This window comes from Phasianus colchicus, chromosome Z (genome assembly GCF_987193195.1).
Source record: "Phasianus colchicus chromosome Z, bPhaCol1.hap1.1, whole genome shotgun sequence".
Classification (NCBI taxonomy): Eukaryota; Metazoa; Chordata; class Aves; order Galliformes; family Phasianidae; genus Phasianus; species Phasianus colchicus.
Genome location: NC_143476.1, coordinates 67,582,216 through 67,602,954, shown reverse-complemented (window position 1 = coordinate 67,602,954; position 20,739 = coordinate 67,582,216). Strand labels below are relative to the sequence as shown.

At 39.3% G+C, this 20,739-nt stretch overlaps 1 long non-coding RNA gene across 9 annotated transcripts; it reads left to right on the top strand.

Annotated features, from left to right (window-relative positions):
- The first annotated feature begins 2,981 nt into the window (after positions 1 to 2,981).
- On the top strand, positions 2,982 to 18,599 carry LOC116239251 (uncharacterized). Of its 9 annotated transcripts, none has more exons than XR_016461854.1 (6): positions 2,982 to 6,715; positions 6,844 to 6,971; positions 7,348 to 7,387; positions 7,529 to 7,570; positions 9,016 to 9,088; positions 17,255 to 18,599. It is a non-coding gene; the product is annotated as an uncharacterized LOC116239251 (long non-coding RNA). The 9 variants fall into 9 exon arrangements; XR_016461858.1 differs by having other exon boundaries at positions 9,013 to 9,088; XR_016461859.1 differs by lacking the exon at positions 17,255 to 18,599 and adding an exon at positions 14,006 to 15,344 and having other exon boundaries at positions 9,013 to 9,088.
- The last annotated feature ends 2,140 nt before the right edge of the window (positions 18,600 to 20,739 follow it).

The window sequence follows — 20,739 nt, the reverse complement described above, 5'->3', positions numbered from 1 at the left end:
TGGCTGGGAATTCAAACGGATCCTTTGCCCTTCCTCCTCACAGGCGGCATTGTGATAAAATGAGAGTGCTGCGGATATTTTACAAAATAAATTTATCAACGCCTGATATCATGGTTTGCAGCTGCTGAAGGTCTGGATTATATTCAGGAGATTGTAGGAAGTCATGCAAAACAAAAGTGGAAAAATAAAACAAATGTTTTTCAAGCGCTTCCCCTTATAGCAGTGTTTTTGTTTCAGGGCTGCCATCTTGCTATAATCCTGGGATAGGAGCTTGCTATTGAGTGTGTGTGCATGTGTGCAGCAACAGGCTAAAGGCTCTGCTGGTGGACAAGCATCAATAAATGCTCCTGGGCTGGATACATAGAGCAATGGGGGAGTGAACTCCCTGCTCGCAGCTGAGGAAGAAGAAACGTTGTACTTCTCCCAGCCTGGAGCCTGTACACCCACAAAGCTTCTTTGGCTCCAGCCTGGACTTCGCTTCCTCTCCCATAACTGATATCCTTCATGCTTATGTGCCATGTTGAAGCGATCACGACGATGGAATTTTGTCAGCTCTTAGTGGGCTTAAAGGCATTTTGAGTGCGCTGGGGAGACATTGCGTAGTATGGTCCATCTACAGAGATAATTCAGGGAATAAAGATTCAGCCTGTCCTGAGAAATCAGGAGTTCAGTTGGGGTTCAAGAGTTGTCCTCAGTCATCAGGGGCTCTCCTGGCATCTTCAGTCAGATTTTTTGAAGTGTATGACTCTGAAGTGCTCTAATCACAGGAAAGGACAACCGGAAACCTCCCCTCAGGAGAACTGGTCAGTGGGAAGGGCTGGCCTAGCAGAAGCAAACAAAAATGTTTTAATTGCCTGAGAGAGAAAGAGGGAGGGAAAGCTCACAGTTTGGCACTCATTGAGAATGCTGAATGTCCCTAGGAGGTCAGAAGAGTGTGGTGGGATTCTGGTGTTCTGCGCCATTTTCATGTTTATCTTGTGAGTAATGTTTTGTTGAACAGCCGGATCCTCTGCACTCCAGGAATATATAAGCTGAGCAACAAAATTGCAGCTCTGTCTGGTCCTTTTGTCATTGCTCTGAGAAATAGCCCCAGGGCCTGACAAAGTTAGTTTCAGTGCCTTTCCTCAACTACTCACTTCTATTTCATGTCACTTCTGCTTTATTTTATTTTTGAGAGATGGATATAGTATATTTGACCAGAATTTAGTGGTTATATTAAAAATAAGGACCATAGTTGTGTAAGACAAAAACCAAACAAGCTTAATTTTCCACTGGGTAATGCCATAAATGTGTTTGTACAGTGATTGCTTAAAAGCACACCATGTTCCATACAGACGAATAAAATATGTGACCCTGCCTTGAGCAGCAGAGACCATAGCTTAATTTTCTGCTGGGAAGGTGTTCTCTACCCTGGCTATGTTATAAAACCAGCCGATTTAACAATAAAGCAAGCTCCTGAAAACCAAACAGACCAGTCCAAAATGATGAGCAATTTTCATTAGTTTGAGCTTAAGCATTTTTTCAGTATAAATTTCTTGGACTGCTGAGCAGGGGATGGATCCAAAAATGAAACAGAATAATGCTTCTCCCCAGCTCTATGAAATCTCTGTCAAGGCCAAAGGTTTGAGTGAATGCATTATATGAAGAAACAGCTTTCATCTAGAACAGAGGCTCTATTGTGCTTCAGAAAGAGTTTTGGAGTCATCTAAATCTTTACCTCTTACCCATGAGTACACAGCCTCAAACAGCTTCTTGTGAAGCTTGTAGTAGGTAATCACAATGGGTCAGGCCAGAACTGCTCCACCTATATCGATATACATTTATTTTAATTTTAGTTTGTACCATCAACCAAAAAACCGAGAAGCCTGCCTAAAAGGTTATCAGGTCTAATGCACTATTACTGGGATGAGGAGGAAATATAGCAGTGGTAAACAAATATAAGAACCTATTGTGACTGCGGCTTAGAATCACCAGGAGACCAATTAACACCTTTTTGTTAGGATTAACCATTATGATGTTTGCAGCAAGAGCCTTAAATTGGTACTTTCTTGTAGTTCAAAGTGTGACTACATTGCAGTTACAAGGGAAGTAGAGATCAAAGCTCCCAGAACAAATAATTACATGAAGGTAAATTCCATCTGATGTAGGAAGCTGCAGAAGCCTCCTAAGAATAGCAAATAGTCTGCCAGGGAGCAGTGTGTAGGAGGAGTGTGAGCAATACAAAAGGGAGCCTTTCAAAGAGAAAACGCCTCTCCTCCAAATGATGGAGTCAATCGGCTGGTCTAAAACTATTTCGTTATATGGGGCTGCTCTGTGGTGTGTCAGCAGCTCCATCATGGAGCTTTATTTTCGGAGGTTCGTCCCTCAGATGAACCAGTGCTAATACGCGGCATAAAAAATCTGTGTGGGGTCTCTTTCTTCAGTTGGGAATTTTTAAGGTAATTAGTAGGAAAAGGCCCATTGTGCTATATTTGGTGACTGTTTTATTTTCTTGATGTTGGTCCTATGCCCAGGAGAGGAGGTTGGAGGATGGGAATAATGGAATTCCCCTCAATGCCTCCATGTTCCTCTTGAGGCCCTTCTGTAGTAGTTTGCCAATGAGAAACTTGTATTTAAATAAATAACTCTGGAATTAATTGAAGTCTCAGCTTTGATGTGCTATGTGTCTAGATGATACTGTCTCTAATTTAGACACTGAGCCTAAAGTAAAGGGGAATTTCCCCCCCCCCATCTAAAATACTGAAAAGGAAAAAAAAAAAAAAAAAAAAAAAAAAAGCTCCAGGCCATAAGTAAGCAGTTATGGTGGTTTGGTGGTTTTCTTAATGAATCGTTGTTTTATTTATTTATTGAATTTTGCTGAAAATCACCAACGAATTGGGTATCAGCTAAAGAAGTGAGCTGAAGTTTGCATATTTTCATTCCTTCAACAAATAATGAATTGTGGAAGAAAAGGGAAAAAAAAATAAATTCAAGAAAATGCAAATTTTCCATTTTTCAGTTTCAAAGTTCAGTGTTTCTTCGTTATTTATTTTCCCTTGCGTGAAAGACATCAAAATATGCCTTAAAATAAAGGATGAAAGTGAAGAGAAATATGTATGCAAAGAAAAATACTATAAATTTGTATATGTATGAATGAAAATTATACAGCACAAATGTACCTGTCCAGAAACAAAATAAATTATTAAGATCTCCATAAATGATGCTGCAATTACTCTCCTTCTAATTAGAAGCTGGGAACCTTTAATTCCATAAGCAGCCTCCTCCTTATTCTCCTAGGTTATAAAAGATGTATTCCTTCAAAGGCTAGGCGTCATGGAATAAGTTAACATTTGAGTATGGCATTGACTCACCTGTTTTCTCTCAGCTTGCACTCAGTTGACCACCTGTATTCCTGTCAGCCTCCTGAGGCAGATAAAATATTTGTCATACAATTAAATATTTATTGTGCCCTGAGGGTATTCTGGGTGAGATCTTCACTGGCTTAGAAAAAGGTGTTTGTGTGTGTTAGGTGAGCTGGTCCAAAAAGGTGCACTGACAGCTGTCATGCAGCTCAGTTCAGCCTCTCTTCAATTTAAGTTAAGCTGTCAGGCATCATTATAACTATAACTACGTACAGTGCATTTTTAATGATAGAGGTTTGAAGCCATTTAAATTATATGCTAGTAAAGATATTGCAACATTTTCCCATAGCATTGCTTAAAAGAAAAGAATTTAAGCCTAGGTATTTTTCTCCCTCTCTCATGGGCAACTCAGGCATTAAACATCACCTTCTCCATTCAGAGGTTAGGATCAGAGCCCATTAGTCTTATACAAAAACATCCACATGAGAACAAGAAAAATTATTCCTCCACAAGTGAAAATATTTCTGGGCAAGTTCCACTCTCCTCTCCCTCCCCACATTCTTCTTTTTTTCCCTACTGGAAAACTCGAACTACAGTATTGACTGTCAAGTCAGAAACCATCAAAATGACTCTATTATTAGAATGAATTGAACATTCTAGCGGGCTGCTCATCTTTCTCATCTGCCATTTCCCTTCTTGAGCTGCTGGTATTCCCCTGGGGCTGGATGGGTGCTCATTGCTTGGAGCATGGTTTGAGGTGCTCCTGAAGGAAGGTCTGCACCTAAGTGTGAAGGATGGTGCATGCCAAGTTTCCCTTCTTCCCTCTGCTAGCTACAAATCAAAGTGAGAGTGTGAGGTCATGTGTCAAGTCCAAACCCAGCATATATCAAGCCCCTTGTCCCAGGGCCGCTCCAGCAAGCACTTGGCATGTTCTTTGAAAATTATTGTATACACCTGCCTGCCATTTAAAAATGCATGTGATGCTCTTGGGACAAAGGTAAGAGAAGGAGCCTGGCATCATGCAGGCTGCCCGTGGCATCTCCTGCCCAGCCTGACCTGGTTGACTGGGCTGAGAGACATGCCTCTCACTGGTGTGCTGGTGCAAGCAGCAAGCGGAGGGCAAGTGCATCCACCCATCCCTTGTTTCTGACTGCAAGGCCATTTTTAAAATCAACAAATCTGATGTTTAGGTAAGGCTGATGTTTTGACACCAGCTGACAAAAGCCAGGAAATGAGCACTTTGCACTGACCCTGGGCACCTCAGTAACTCCCACGTGTTTGTTTTCACAACAGCCTGAGCTAAGGACTGAATTTATCTTATGAATTTCCTGGCTTTTGTCAGTTTGCCTTACAGCTATAACCTGGTTTGAGCGTATTTCTTTCTGTATTTAATATTAATGCTGGAAGTGCTATTTACTGTAGCCATCTTCTAATGAGTGGGAAAGAGTACAAAGCCTTACTGGAGGGGGAACATAAAGTGTTTGAAATTAGTAGCAGGCATGGGGGCTGCTGGCAGAGGATCACTTACAACAAGTGATCGTTTTTTATTTTTACTCGTAAGGGGTCAGTTCCATAAAAAAGAATACTTTCTACTGTTTTGGATGTTCTTATCACAAAAAAGGCTATTATTTTACTCACTGCTTTGCAAAGGCAGAAAGGAAATTATTTGAATCAAAGAAGGATTATGAAGCATGTCTTAAAAGAGCATGTAAAAACAAAGAGTACAGTTAAAGGAGAGGCTCTTGCTCGGTTCACTTTGATGAATTTGACCATAGCATCTCTTGATGGCTTTTTTTCCCTTTGTTTGAGGTCTGAGTATAAAAGCTTGCAGTCCCCTTGGAAGTTAATGGGAGATTAGTTCTCACACGAGTTTTTGCAAAATTCATGCTTCCCTTGAAGCCAGTAGCATTACTCACTGGTGATGATTTCCCAACAGTGTTATTATCACAGAACCCAAGCTGCATCTAGAACAACATTTTATACATAGTGAGAGAGACTTCATTGCTCATTCTGGGCCCTTTGTCTTTAGTTACGAGTGTGGTTGTCCAGGAATTTGAAAAATTAAAGGGAGCAGGCAGAAAAAAATGTGTATGTCATCAGAAGAGTGCTGGATGAAGGCTCAGAATGACTCTGGATTACGGTTTCTCAGAGAGTCCCAAATGCCATGGCTGCTGAGTCACGGGCACTCTGACCTTTCCCTGTGCTCTGAACCAGGCCCTGGCATGTTGTATCAAGTGCAGAGCATTTGCGTCCACTGTGCTCTTTTCTTGCTTCATACAGCATAGGAAGGAGTGGGCACGTGTGTAAGAGCAGCTTCCTTCCCACGCAAGTCTTCCACCTTGAGGCCTTCTGGTCCTTACCGGGCTGGTTTTGGTAGAGCTGCTTTGCAGAGAACTAACTTCTCTCCTCCCAGTCGATCTAGAGGAGCTGCCTGGAAAGCCCAAAGGCCGAGCTGCTGGCTGTTCGCAGTGCGGAGTGACCTGCCTCAGTGCAGCTATCCAGCTCCCTCGGCTTATGTGTCCTGCACACATTCAGGTCATGCTTTCATCTGGCACAGACCTCGCATTATTTTGCAATATAATGACTGTTAGCACAGAACACGAGGCCACACGGCTTTGCCTCTGCCTTGATCGCTGCTGGCCTCCCCGGGGGTCGGCGGGCAATCACCCTGAGGCATTGTGGAAGCGTGGCAGGACAGCGAGCTGACGCAGGGCGTGACACAGCCTGTGGAGATTGTGCTCGGACCCTGGGGATAAATTTGCTTGTTAGTCTCCTGCTGGCAGAAGCTCAGTTCCTCTTTGTTTTGAGCTAAAGGCTCCCTTTCTCCCTCGCAGCTTTTAAAGGTTTCTCCACAAGAACGAAATAAGGGGTTTCTCCCTAGAAGAAAAGGGTTTTTGAACAATGGGTGGAAGTACAAAGGGGTGAATGACAGGTTTCGGCTGCCTGACAAGCAGCTGGAGTGAGGGGCCTTTCAGTGTGCAAATAGGAATCATTGTGATGGGCGTTTGCGGAGTTACTTATTCATTAGATCTCTTTTCACTAAGTTAATGAACTTACCACAGACTGATCCTGCTTCTAATTTAGTTGGTGTCACTCATACTTCTGCGGAGCCCGGGACAGATCTCTGGATTTCTGAACTAATCCCAATTGTTAAGCCAGCCGCTACCTTTGACTTGTTCTGGCTGAGGTAGATGTCTTTCAGAGTGCCCTTCATACAGGCATTTGGCTTGCCTTGTAAGTAGCGAGAGGAGAATCACTCCTTCCTCATGTAGCTTGTTCCATAGGTTAACAACCCGCATTCTGAGACATTTCTGCTTTAAGTCTATCTGGCTTTACCTTTTAGCTGTTGCTTCTTGCTGTGCTTTTTCAACCAGGTAAGAAAGTGTTATAGAATCCAGCATTACTCATGTTCTTTTTGGTGTCTTTTACAATGGTATTTCTTAATCATGTTTGTGATTCCTTTCTGCTTCTCTTTCAATTTTCCTGTGTTCCTTTCAAACAGGGACATCTGAGCACTGTGTGGTGTTCCAGGATGTTGCTACCGACAATGCTTCATTCTCAAGGAAACTTTTAAAATATATATTTACTCACCGCTCTTTTAGGACTGCGGTAGCACACTTAGCTCTGAAGGTAACAAAAACCCAACTATTTGTGGAAGGTTGTACCTTTAACATTTGAAGTTAATTCACTGCTGCAAGCTGCATGGTTCCAAGAGTTTACTTTCCTCCATCCTCCCTGTCTGAAACTGTCTACACAGACTATAAGTCAAACAAGAGGATCAAAGTAAGCCTTCTTTACAAACTGGAATTCTAATTCACAATTTAGAGTATCACGGAAGTAACTTGGATACTCAGATACCTCTGCACAAAAATCTTGTGTGCTTGCAGTTTGCTTTTAGTTTTAAGAAGGAAAAAAAATGTACCCTTATTAGTCTGATTTTCTTTAGGATTTTGGCATGTTAATGTACAGTTTCTACTTCAAAAATACACATTATTTTTTTTCGCAGGCACTGTGAAATGTGTGTCTGAACCATGAATCCTGAGTTGGTAAGTCTTTGAAACAATCAAAAGTAACTGTTTTGAGGTTCATCTAGAACCCTGCACTTGTTACACACAGCTTGCTGCTTTGTCTTTTTGGGTCTGGGTTTTATTTCTGCATCGTCTTTATGCTTTGTTCTCTCATTTCAGGAGATGTCTGGATAGCTCCTGGTATACAGAGTCTTCTAGACAGTTAAGGACTTCCTGGAGTGGCAACGTGAACACATGGAATGAGATCATGCTCTTCCTCTGGCCTTGCAGCTTCCCACAGGGCTGCTGCATCTGGAAGTTTTGGGGCTGGTTGTGTCAGAGGGGTGTGCTGAGAAGATGATACAGGGTTCTACTGCACTAATCCCTCTCCAGAATGGCACGAGAGGAGTAACTTGCTAGAGAAGCTTAGACTTTCTGTGCACTGGAAAGTCTTACTAATCACACTGAAGTTGTTCAATTCCTGTAGTGATACGGTGTAAGGAGTACTTCCCCATCACAGGAGTTACTGATGTTACTGGAGAGAATTATACATCCAAAATAACACAAACCAAAACAAGAAGAAAGATGTTCAGATGAGAATAGGACTATGTAGGAAGAAACTGTGTCTGTCCGTGTTTAAATTCAGCTTATATCAGTGCAAATTTCCAGTGCTAACAAGTGAACTGAGTTGTTATACAAAAGCTGCTGGAAATAATCATTGGAACTGATAATTAGTTCTGCATTCTGTTTTCTCAATATTTAAAATATAGAGAAATACAACAAAATATTTGGAATTGGAGAAAGCTCTAATGCTTCTTTGCTGTCTTGACAGCAGTTATCTCAGCACATTGTGTATAAAGTTTTCTAGAAATGTCCAACTGTTAATGATATGTTTAAGCTCCTGTACTTTGTAATGTCAAGTGATCCATCAATTGAAATAAGTAGATTTTGATCCCTGTGGTGTCAGAGAGGAATAATTAAAGCAGATGATAGAAGGCTTGTAGCATCTAAATGGTATGTCCAAAACCAGTGCTGGCCAGTGAAGGGCTACCAAAAGCCTGCAGCTCAGCTGAGGACTTATTGGAATGGAAGAAAGGCCAGTCCCTGCCTTTTGCTGGATTGAGTGTTGTGAAGTGAAGGAAACCTGTGATTTATCAGGACCTTTCTGTAGCGATGTAGACTTGGAGTAGGGGTATCTTGTTCACCATATCTCATGTGTTGGTTCTATAAAATACTGATGCAACTCAAACTGAATGTTACCAGTGACCCAGTGTGAAAGTTACTTCTGTCTGGAAGAAGAACTTTCTTCCTCTTTATCTCCTTCATGGCTATGTAGATTCTGTCCTTGCTTTGTTTATGTCCTCTTGAGTTGATTTACTTCATTTATTAATTTAGTTATCCCTCACCCACTCCAGAAAGAAAAAAGAGTTTTCCACTTAGTTAGCAATGTGAATCAATTCAGGAAGGTCTCTTAACAAGTGCTGAGGAAGTGGCAACCAGTGGCCAAAAGCAGCATAGAGGAAAAAGTAGGGTGATAGAGGGTGTTGAGGTTTGAAATTCACTTTGCAGGAATAGCTTCTTGAGAGTTCTGATAAGAACAGTATGACAAAAATATTAAGAAAAGAAGACAGTCCAACTCTGATTTTAATTATGTTTTATTTCAGCAGTTGGCATTTGAAAGTTCTCAGAGACCTGCATCTGTGGACATAATGTAGGTGACCGTGTAGGAAGAAAACTGAGGTAAGGTGAATACACCTGTGAAATTACAATGCAATTTTGTAGAGACTGAAGTCAATACATGTAGATACATGAACTCTCTTAACAGGTGCTTGATGGATGTCTTAACTCTTGAAGAAAAGAAGGTCCTTGCATGTAGATGAAACCTTCTGTATAGAATATTAACTTAGTTAAACCTATTGCTTCTTTTATTTGAGTAGAGAATATAGCTGACTAACTTTAAAATATTTTAAAATCTAAATATAAGATTTCTTCTGATGTCTAGATTAGTAAGTGGCATGATGAGGTATAGAGTGTACTGAAGTGTATGGTGTTAAGACCCCAAATCCACACTGCATGCTTTTTATGGTATCTTCCTCTCTGCTTCCATCCTTCCTCCCTCTACAGTTTGATCCTGTGAACTGAAAATAGTACTAGTGTGCTCTCAGAGTGCATCCTCTGGTTTACTTTCATCCCAAAGGAATCTAGTTTGTACACTCTGTGACCATCTACAGTATAAATCAAACTATGTTGATGGGTACTACCAGATTTGTTTCTAATATGTGTATCTCATCCACGCTAAATTGCTAATGGAGGCACACTCTTTTTTTGACGTTGTTACTTTAAAAATTAACATAAGAAAACGTGGTTAAAAAAAAAAATGCTTTCTTTTGTCTGATGCATCACTATGTCTTATTTTGGAGGCAGTCAGGAACCCTGGGTCTGTTTTGCAAAGTGTGTAAATTCTGGCAATGGAGCATTAACGTTTGCTCCTACAAACTTACGGCAACATTTGGAATTTGTTGTAGTACATGGTAACCAACAACATATGAGAAGGCTTGGCTCCCAACAGATATACTAAGCAAAATGGAGTAAAAATGGAGGTTTAACCATCACCTTAAATATAGGGAACTGAAAAGAAATACAGCCCTGAAGCTTTTCTGTATTCTTCAGCAAAATTGGTGTTTTAAGAATATAGATCAATTGTCCCTTTACTGTGCAATATTTTATAATGATATAATTACATAATGCCTGATAGAATACAGTAGGATATTCTGCCATAACTTGAGTTGGTGTTAGCGAGCCTCTGGTAAAGAAACCTGGGTAGAATGACCTTATTTGTTGTCATTAAAGGCAAATCCTTTTTTTCTCTCTCTCTTTTTTTTTTTTTTATTTAAGTTATCAAACAAGGAAATGAGGGGTTCACAGTAGACATTATGGAGTTGCTGCAGTGCTGCTTGTACAATAGATGCATTTGGATCAGTAATTTAAATGTAATTCTTAACATTTTTTTTCTGTCTAAACCAGCAGAACAAGAATACATTGCTGTGACCTGCTTACCATCTAGGCATAAATTGTTAGCTTTGGGGAGTCTCTGGTTCTTTTTTATAGTATGACAAACTCTTGATGGCTTCATGGCATCTCATAAATTCATCATCATTGGCACTGGTGCTACTAACTGAGTTTCATTTTATTTTCTTTTTAAGTGTTAATGCTGTTTTCTGTCCTCTTGGGCTGACATTACTTACTTCAGGAAACACTTTGCTTTGTAGCCTCAGGCTCTTAGTCTCGCAAGCGTTCAGCCAGTAGTGATCTGATAAGCTTAGTGCTGAAAGTACTCAGTGAAAAGAGATTTCATTTGTCTTGAATACTGGGTAACAAACTGTCAAGATTTCTTTTCCTTCTTAATCACTTTCAAACAACTTAAACATCAGACAGAACTAATATCAGACCAAATAAGTGACAAGATATAGCTCAGTGAAATGCACTACAGAGGTCTTTATTATTATTTTTTTTTGTCTGGAAAATGCAAAGGAAATGCTGTATGATTAGGTTATCGTGGTTGCATCATACCATCAAGTTTTCACACCAAGTCATCTAAACAACGCATTACTATGTGATTTCTTTAGATAGACTTTCTGTGCGACAGCATATTGTTAAAACTGAACTTAATGGTTAGTTATGATGTCAAAGCAAGAGGACAAAGATGTAAAAAAAAAATAATAAAGACACATGGCTTGAATTCAAACACGACTTCAATTTAGGTAAAACCAGTATGTCCCAAAGAAGGCTGAAATACTGAACTGATTACAAGTGAGTTAAAAAGTATGGGTGGTTCTTGCGAACCAAGCATATAAAATCTATGAATTTCCTTGAGTCCTGTTTTTTCAAGGCTTTTGATGAGTTATGTTTGCAAACCTTCAAGCTATTTTAAATGCTCAGATTTTGAGACAGTGATTACATGTTCAAAGAACTCCGAATCAAGCACCTGAAGCCCTTGTTCTTTTCATTTCAGTGACCAACCTGTTTCTTTTTTTTTATTATTATTATTTTTAATTTGTTTTTTAATTCACTTTTACTTAAGTGCTCTCACTGACAGATACCTGACTCATTTCTGGAACCCTGTCCTTGCCCAACAGAAACCTTACTGGATAAGAGTGGAAGGACTGTTGTGTGACTCAACATAGAGGAGTGGGGGAACTCAAGGCTATAATCCTGCTTTAGTCAGAGGTGTTCCCATGAAGTCTAGTTTCATTAATTAACTAGACTAGTCTTTAAATGGGATTAATTACATGGCTCTAACTTCTAAGGCTTGCTGAATGTGAGAAATAATATGGTGGGTTATGGGAAATGCATTGATGGGCAGTGGTTTAGGATGTTCATGAACCTTTCTCTGGGCTACAAAGCAACTCTCATATGAGAAATTCTAGTACAGCACTCTGCAGTTCCTTTCATGTTTCAGTTTGTCAGTATATGGTCTGGCTTTTTCTGCCCTCTGTTTTCAGCCTGGTGTGTAATGGCTGATGTGTGTACCAGTAGGAATAATAGGAAACATTAATTGTTGAATTGGCATCAGTAGAGGTGACAATCATGAAAAGATAAATATGAGGAAAAAAAGGATTGCTATGCACTGTAATTTTGAAATAAAACCTCATCTTGAGGTCTGTGGAAGGGATGAACTTGATGCTTTGGACTTCTCTGTTAATAGAGGGTCCAGATCTTGGCAAATTAATTTACCGGAAGTTTGTTCTGAGGGGTATTTGGTTAACCAGACCATCTCATTAATGCAAGCATAAGGTGTGCAAATAGATAACCTCTGGGTTTTTCATGTATTTGGTACTACCAGATTTAACTTACTGTATTGTCCACATTCCTAGTGGTGTCCTATTCTTAACTTGGGTTGTTGTACAATTAATATTCATTTTCTTCTTTGACAGTCTTCGTTTATGAACTGTGAATCAAGAGGAACATGAACCAAACAGCATGATAAATCTGACCATTGCATTCTCATTTAAACTTTTGGTAGTAGGCTTCAGTGCTGCTGAAGCACACTTCAGTCCCGTGAGGACAGTCAATAAACAAAATAGGTCCTATAAAGTATGCACTGATGTTAGTCTGTTACACTATTGAGATGAGGAAGAATCTGATTGAGATTGAGTCTGTTTTGATATTCTGAGTAAAACACATCATATGAGGAAAGGAATTTTCTAATTAGTGGTTTATTGTCGTTCTGTTTCAGTATTAATTTTGCAGTTGGTTTTGATGTAGGCAACTACGTAGGCTACTTGGAAGATGCATGATAATCTTCATATGTTTTTTTCTCTGCTTCTACAGTAGATATATGGCTACAGATTCCAGCTGGGTCTTAAAATGCATCTTTCACATGCACAAGAAAATACAGCATTTTAGAACAGCAGTTCCTATTCCGCTTGGTACTTCTAAGTATTGCTGTAATACAAACAAAAAATACCACTGGGCATACAGCTTGCAAATCTTGCTCTCAGCTGGTCCAGCTGAGGGATTACTCACCTACTGATGCTGAAAGAGCTGTGTATTGCAGAGTTTTAATAAAAGCTTTCTTCACTTCATACAGCAGTCACTGTGCAATTGGTTCATGATCTTACAAAGCAGGCAGCTGGATGACAATATTTCATAGAGCTTTAATAGGGAAAAGCCAGGTCTGAGAAGAATTAGTGTAGTAATTTCAAGTGTTTTAATGAGATCTAGGCTTTCTATGAGCTCTGTCTTACGAGATTTGAAATTCATTTTATAAAAGAAAAGTGAAGAAAATACAAACAGGCCAAAAAAAGACCTTGAGTAAAGCAGGCTGTGATATTGTTTTAGTTTGTCGTAAACATTGCTGGACTTTCCTTTGTAAATGATTTGCTTTGAGAACATAAGTTTATGTCAAAATGAAATTTGAAAATATTTTTAATGCTATTTTGGAGAAATATTCTTTTGGAGAAATGTTTTCCTATTGTACTAGATTTGAACTATGGGAAATAGATTTGCCATGAACTGTCCATGAAAGACCGTGCTAGTTTTAAATGGACAGACCACCACCGCAAGATTTTAAATGTGCAGAGTAACATACTGCCATGGAGAAAGTTGTTTTTTTCAGGATTGCCATGGTATGCTTTATTATGCATGCAAAAGATGTGAACAGGTGGATTGAATTATTTGTGACTTCGGAGGCTTAGTTGAAATACAGTTTAGATGCTTTTGTATGTATTTTTAACCATTAGAAATCTTTTCATCTTGCAAGTCAGGAATATACTGTTAAATGCTGTTGATTACTGTATATATTGGTTTCTTAGTTTAAAATCTATAATTTATCAATACAACTATTTCCAGTCAAGAAAACCACTCATTAATTTATAAAGTTTTTTTGGCTAACAAAGTCTGGCAATGTTGGCAGCCAGTGGTTGGCATATCTCACTGTGATGTTCAGATGAGGCACAGGCAGCAGAGGGTCAGTCCATCTCAGGAAGAAAGATGCCAGAAATGTGGTATGCATAAAATTGCTGGTCAGGATGAAGGAATACATCATTCAGTAAAATGTTGGGAGGGATGGTTTTATAATGAACATGTTTATGGAACAGCACACATGTAAATTGTGAGCCATCTTAATTTCCCTAATCTGTTTACACACTTTTCTAGAGCCCAATTTAACTTGATGCCAGCCAAAGGCAATGTGACACGTTCCAGAATTCTTCATCCTGGGAAGGATTTCACTTCATCTGTAGCTTCACAAAGCCAGAAAATAAGAGTCATGTGGGTTATGCTGTAATCAAATTTCATGGCCTGCAATCTTTAGACTGTTACTGGCAAGCGTCTTTGTGAGAGAGAGACCAGAACAACTTGGAGCTTAAATGACCTTTGCATGTGGCTCAAAGTGTCTTGGATTCAGTGAGCTACCATCTTGCAAAGCTTGTACTTTTAGCTGAGAAACAATGATACATTTTGTTCTGCTGTTCTGAGTATGCTGTATGCCTTAACTAGCAAAGATTTTGTGGGGAAAAATGTCTTTAGTAGGCATAAAATTCCCACTGTCTTTCTCAAACTGTTTTTGTGTTTCAGTAGGGTAGCATAATGCTTATTTTTCGCATGTACCAGGTAAGAACACAAGGGTCATGGAGTAAGTGATTTGTCCACTGTCATCCCTGGTGGTATAACTCTGTGAATCCCTACTTTTCAAGTCCTGGACAGACCCCCCTATCATTGAATAGTTTTCTCCTTTACTGCTACTTTTCACTGCCAACAGCAACGCAACTCTGGTGGATTTGGCCATAAAATATATTTGGTTATACTGTAAGCAGGAGAATAACTGCTCCCTTTAATGCTCTTAACAAGTACTTTTAATTCTTTAAACCTAGTCACGTTAGGCCCAATAGACAAATGCTAGAAACAGCTCCGGGAATAAGAAATCTGTCTGTGGGAAGAGGAGGTCCCTCTATTGAATAGGGAATACTGGGAATGGTTGGCGAATTGTGGAACGAGATATTTCCCCTCATCTCACCTTCCATGATACTTGTGTTACATTATTCGTGGTGTGTGACAGTTGCTCCGTTCTGTCATTTGACCTTTCTATGTGTACTAGATTATATCTTGGCTTTGTGGACTCTGTTCAGTATGCTGTGACTGAATTCTGTTATTTGTGTTTCTGCACCTTGTTTTGTGTAGGCAAGAAAGTATTTGGTCATTAAATGTTTAATCACTTGAGTAAAAAAATATTTTGGAAAGGTGTTGACCACTGTAACAAATGAAGAACTAGTTACAGAAGTGTAAATTTTTATTTTTATTTTTTTTTAAACAAAGACAGCAATGTTTCCAGAGTACTACAGCACAACTCTATGTTATCCATAGTGATCAGGTCAGCTGTTTTATTGCAGGAACTGCAAAAATGATGTAGATAGAATTCTTCCAGATTTTGGGAAACAATAGTTTTTTTAATTATGCCAGTAAGAAGCAGGAAGCTTCACAGATGTAATTTTCAGTAGAGCTGTGCTAGCATTTGGAATTTAATAAAGTTTATCTTATTACTTATAGTTTGCATGGTATTTTTAATTGTGGTGATATATTTCTGAAGTAAATAACTTGAAAAAGAAAAATGTAAAATTCTCTTGAATAAGGTACTTAAGGAGGGGGGAAGGAAGAAGGAGAGGGAGTCCTTTTACATTTTAGGCAATATCTGAAAGCTGTTCAATGTTAGGTGATACGGATGAGGTCCCAATCTTTTGTTTCTTTCTTTTTTTATACTAATGTTCTCAAATCTGTCTAGAGTAAGATTTCTGGAACAAAGTGCTCTGCTCTATATAAAAACTAAAATTTGTTTGGAAAGGCCCTGACTTTTCTAGAATTTACCAGGTGGAAATCATCCACTTCTTAGTGGTCTGTTGTGAGGGAGCAGTATGCTGCTGATACTTGTCTGATTTGATGGCTGGCTTCTGATAAGAAAACTTTGATAAAAATTAACAACTGTAAATTGCTATCCAGCTCCAACTCTTATTGAGGTCAGTTATTCTGCTCACTTGGCACTCAGTATGAATCTTTTCTAATCAACAAAAGTACAGTGATTGGGAGATCACAGTCTGGGAGAATGATTTAATAAGAACACACGCTCCGGAGACCAGGAGTTCCTGCTAATTTTGAAGATAAATTTGGCTTCCAGTTGCAGAAAAGAGTGCTGTTCACTATCAATTCAGACATTTGTATGTTCAAGTTAGGATGTTTGCCTGGGTGTTGTGAAAGTGCTCATTAAATTCTTGGCTGAGAGTGGTGTCTTCTTTAATGAGCTAAGTCTGCTCAGACTGTCTAGACCAAGACTATTTCCATAGAGTGGCATGGTTTTGTGCTTTGATCAGTATTCATAGTGTCACTTCTTTTTAATATGGCACAGAGTTAAATATGTTTCTATTGCATCAGTGTACCACAAAGCGTGTATGTATTATGAGTTCCTCCCCACTGTCTATGCTTATGTGTGTGGTATAATTCAACAGGTCATACCATAGTCCTTGAAACTAATGAAGTCTGATTTCCCAAAGGATTTGAGCTGTTTGTGTCCTAGGCACTACTTACCCTCTCTTTGTATCATCCCAGGTTCTTCCCATGGCCTTGATGTTGCTCCACAGTGCCATTCCTTCACCCCATTCCTTCCCAGTTCCTCTTGGCCTTATCTGGACAAGTACTGCTATACATTACTGCAGACTGGAATCTGGTCTTGTACAGATTATCTGTCTTTAACTTGTGCACGTCTTGGACAATTACACTATTCATTCAGGTATTTCTACACATGGATAAGATCCTCCTTGAGCCTGCTCTTCTCCATGCTGAGCAGTCCCAGCTCTCTAAATCTCTCCTTGTAGGGAAATCATGTAGTCCCTCCATCGTCTTCGTGGCCCTATGTAGTGCCTGTTCCAGTACAGCCATGCCTGTCTTTCAGAGTGCTTCTCTGAGCCCGCAAGTGGTGAATGGTGGCAAAATTAAAGGTGGTTGAAGCTTTCCGTTAATTCCAATTTATTTCTTTCAAATAATCAAAGCTGTAGAGAATGCAATTTTTTTATTTATTTATTTTATTTTATTTTTATTTTTATTTTTATTTTTTTTCCTGAAAAGCAGCTAGGAAATAGACTGCAGAAAATATAATGAAAGCTTAAGGTACTGCTGTAAGGCATAAGGTATTGCTGTATGGTAACATGTGTGACAGTGTCATGTTTTGTCATTGTGCAGCAGATGTAAGCATGTTTATTCTGTACTGTGTCATCATGACTTCAGGCATGAAGTAATGACCACAGCCTCCCACACTTTTGCAGTGTCTGTGTTTGTGTCTGTGTGTGTGTGGAGCAGAAAGACCTGTGTTTTATGCAGCTGCTTTGTTTCTTTGAGTTTCTGGCTCATTCTTCTCTTCAGATTTTCCCCAAGGTGATAATTTTGTGCAGCAGATTGAATCCTGCCCTACCCTGAACTGCATCTGCCTGTGTCTGTTGGGCAGAACTCCAGCGACTTGCAGTTGGAAGAAAAGTAAATACCAGCTGAGTATACAGTTTCACATTTTGCCTTAACAGCTGAGTCTGACCTGTATATGCAATATGCAGCTGTATGTGCAATACAAATTGCAGACCAACTATGACTGTACCTGAGAAGTTCCTGATGGCTTCAGCCAAGCTTTCAGACCTCTGAGAGCTTCCCACCGTGAATGCATGCAGAAATCTCTTCAGATCTCCCCCACCTACAGTGTTGCATTGTTGAGATGAGTAATACGTCTGCTTATTTACTTGTCTGTAAGGACAAAAATTGGATGTTTACATTCTTGGAGGGATATGATCTTCATAGAGACAGGAACATATCTTCTACCTATAGATTGTATTAAGATGCCAGACTGATTTTGTGCCACAATGTTTTTCTGTGCAGACCATAGGTCAGGATGGTTTTGGAATAGCTTTAAATGTCTCTCAAGAGAAATGCATCAGCATTTTGAAAACTGGAAAAAAAAATCCTGGTGATTTTTAAGATCTGGTGGCCAGTCAGGATTTAGAAGTACATAATTGTAAGATTCCCAGATTTTGCTATCAAGAAAAAAAGTTAGTAAATGTTACAGACAGCATGATTGTGCTTTCTTTAAGATAGCGACCTGACAGATAACAGAATATGAAACTGGATACAAATACAATATTCTCTAAACACTGTTTAGCTCTTTGGTAGCATCCTCATTATTGTTGATGTCACTTCACACGCATGATGCAAAATTTCTATCTGTGCTTTTATATCATATAATATACTGTACACCTTAGAACAAGCACTTGTGTGTGTAAGATATTAATGTAAGCATGGTTAGAACAAATTGTAATTTCTCTTATTAAAAAAATGCTGCTTTTTTTTTGCTGAAAAATAATGAAATTCTGTGGGTTTTCTTTTGAATTTGTTTTGTGTTTTGTATTTTGCAAGATTTAAAGCTCTTCAGATAGGAAACACTGAAACTTACTACTGCTTTTCCTGAGGAATTTTTTTTCTCTTTCTAGAAAATGTTTAATTTAAAATGCTGAACGTCTCCCTGGAACAACACACTTGTGCAGCAAGTCTGGTTTTTAAACATAGTGATTTATAAAACAAAATTCTGTAGTTAATCTTTCAACATATTTTTGAGTGACAGGTTGATAAACGTTATTTCCATCAGTGTAGCACCTCATTTGTTTCAACAGTTTAAAAAAAGAAAAAAAGCGCCCTACCACAATGTATCTCTCCCTTTCCTGCCAAAATAAAGAGAAAGTTGTAAACCTACAAGACTGGAAGATTTAATATTAAAATACAAATAAGCATAGACCTGAATTGGGTGGAGATGTATACTTAATTCTAAAGATAGCGGTGCACTGTTAATTGATAAAAAGCAAACCTGATTTTTTTTATATTGTCAAATCTTGGCCATAGAGCTTATTTCACAGAGTAGAGTAATACTCTTAGGCTATAAGTAATGTCCAGAATGGGAAAAAGAATTGGGTGGCACGCACTTAAACTGCAAAAACATGGAAATGTCTACAGATACACAGCTCTGTGAGAGCAGCAGTTTGTGAAGCCCTGTCACCAACGAAACTGCTGTGACAAGGTGACAGCCAACTCACAAAATTGCCTTGCTAGCCTCTTGCAATAGAAGTAACCCTGACAGATATGAGTTTTACTATGTTTTCACATTGCCTAGTACTTACCTGAATTTATCTGACCTGCTGTGACCTGGACAAATGCTGGTGGTGGGAGAAGTTTCCATGGGCCTGGTGGGTTGTCAGCTTGAAGTGTTGATGATGTTCCTTGGGGCCTTAGATAGGTTAACCACCTGCCACCTCCTATAGCAGCTGTCTAAAGCAATTTTAGTCAGTTCTGTTTCATTTTGCTGTACTCCACAGGCAGATAAGACTTTTAAAGAAAGTTTTAGAGAAGACTAATGACACAACTGTGTCACTACAGGCCTTGGGTTCCCAAGATGGACAAGTGGATAGAATTCACATCATCTGTATAGCTTTACACTGGACAACACCATAAATCTGCACAAGGATGTTGGAGTCCCAGTTTACATGACAGTGGCATACAAAATCCACTTCTGCTCATCTGTATCCACTAATGTTTTGGAGACATGCAGGTGTTTCCTGGTGTTCTGGTTCTGTCAAAGGCAGCAGGGTCCATCTCCCCAGCCTTGCAGCAAAGAGTGACGTAAGGCCCCACAAAAGAGTCTCTGAGGGGCCATAGCTTTGAAAACAAACTCTGAATAATAGGCTAATGCCATCCTGATGGAGAAATTTGACGTGATAAACATAATACAAGACAATATGCAGTTAATGAAATCAAAGCCCAAAGCTGTGATACAGTTTTTCCTTCTCTGCCCTTTGGCCAGAAGGAATTTTCTTAATCCAGAACTATGTTCTAGCTTTGCTGCTGGCATCACAATAAAGTAGAAATTCTAATATAGGTTGTAGCTGGTGCATTTCCTACAAGAAATATTACCACTTTTAACTATTTCATGCCTCAAACCTTAATCTTAATGATGAGATCTGTGCAAACTCCATAGAGACTGGAATAAAAAAAAAAAAAGTGCAATGGAAAGATTATCACTGCCCCAAATACAAAGGTTCAATTTCACCTATGCTTTCTGGTATTTTTCTCCGTGTATTTCCTACTGTGTGCTCAGCTATCCTTTTAAAATGGCATGAATGGCTCTTAAAGACAACATGAAAATGGAAGTTTTTCTTGGACATAAGCTCTTGACTTGCTGAAGGTTATATAAGGAGATCAGAGAGTTAAAGGGAAGTCCCAATCCTTCCTCTTAGAAGAGACCAGGTGGTTGTGTGGTTATGGAAAACAGTACTGAGGGTGTGTGCAGCACAGCATGGTTTTTAAGAGCTGAGGGTGGTCTGGAGAGAGAGACTCATCAATTCATAGCTTTCCTTCCATGCCTCAGCTGCTTGTCACTGCAAACTGGGAGTTTCTGGTTAAAAACAGGCTTCCCTTCATAGTAAAATGTATATATGCAAAACCACTTGTGGAAACACCAGTAAAAAGGACAAGTAAGTAGACTAATGTCACTGTATTCTGGAAATGTTTGTCAATGGAGCCTTTCAGAGCACCCTGTGAAACCACAGAGGAGTCTTTCTAAAACATCGCAGGTGGTGCTTCCTAAGAGCCTGGGAAAGCCTTGCTACCCCTCTTGTAGCCTCTACTTTCCTTGGGAAAGAAAAATCTGGCAGTTCTAATGCCACAGGGTATTGACAAAAAGACCACCAAAACCGTGTGCAATTTGGGGATTTACCACAATTAGTCAAAAGTATTTATTCATTTTTCTGAATACTGATTCTGACTTTGTTGGGTAAGTGGCTTTTTCTGTAGCTCCAATGGCTGGTCCAAATGAAACA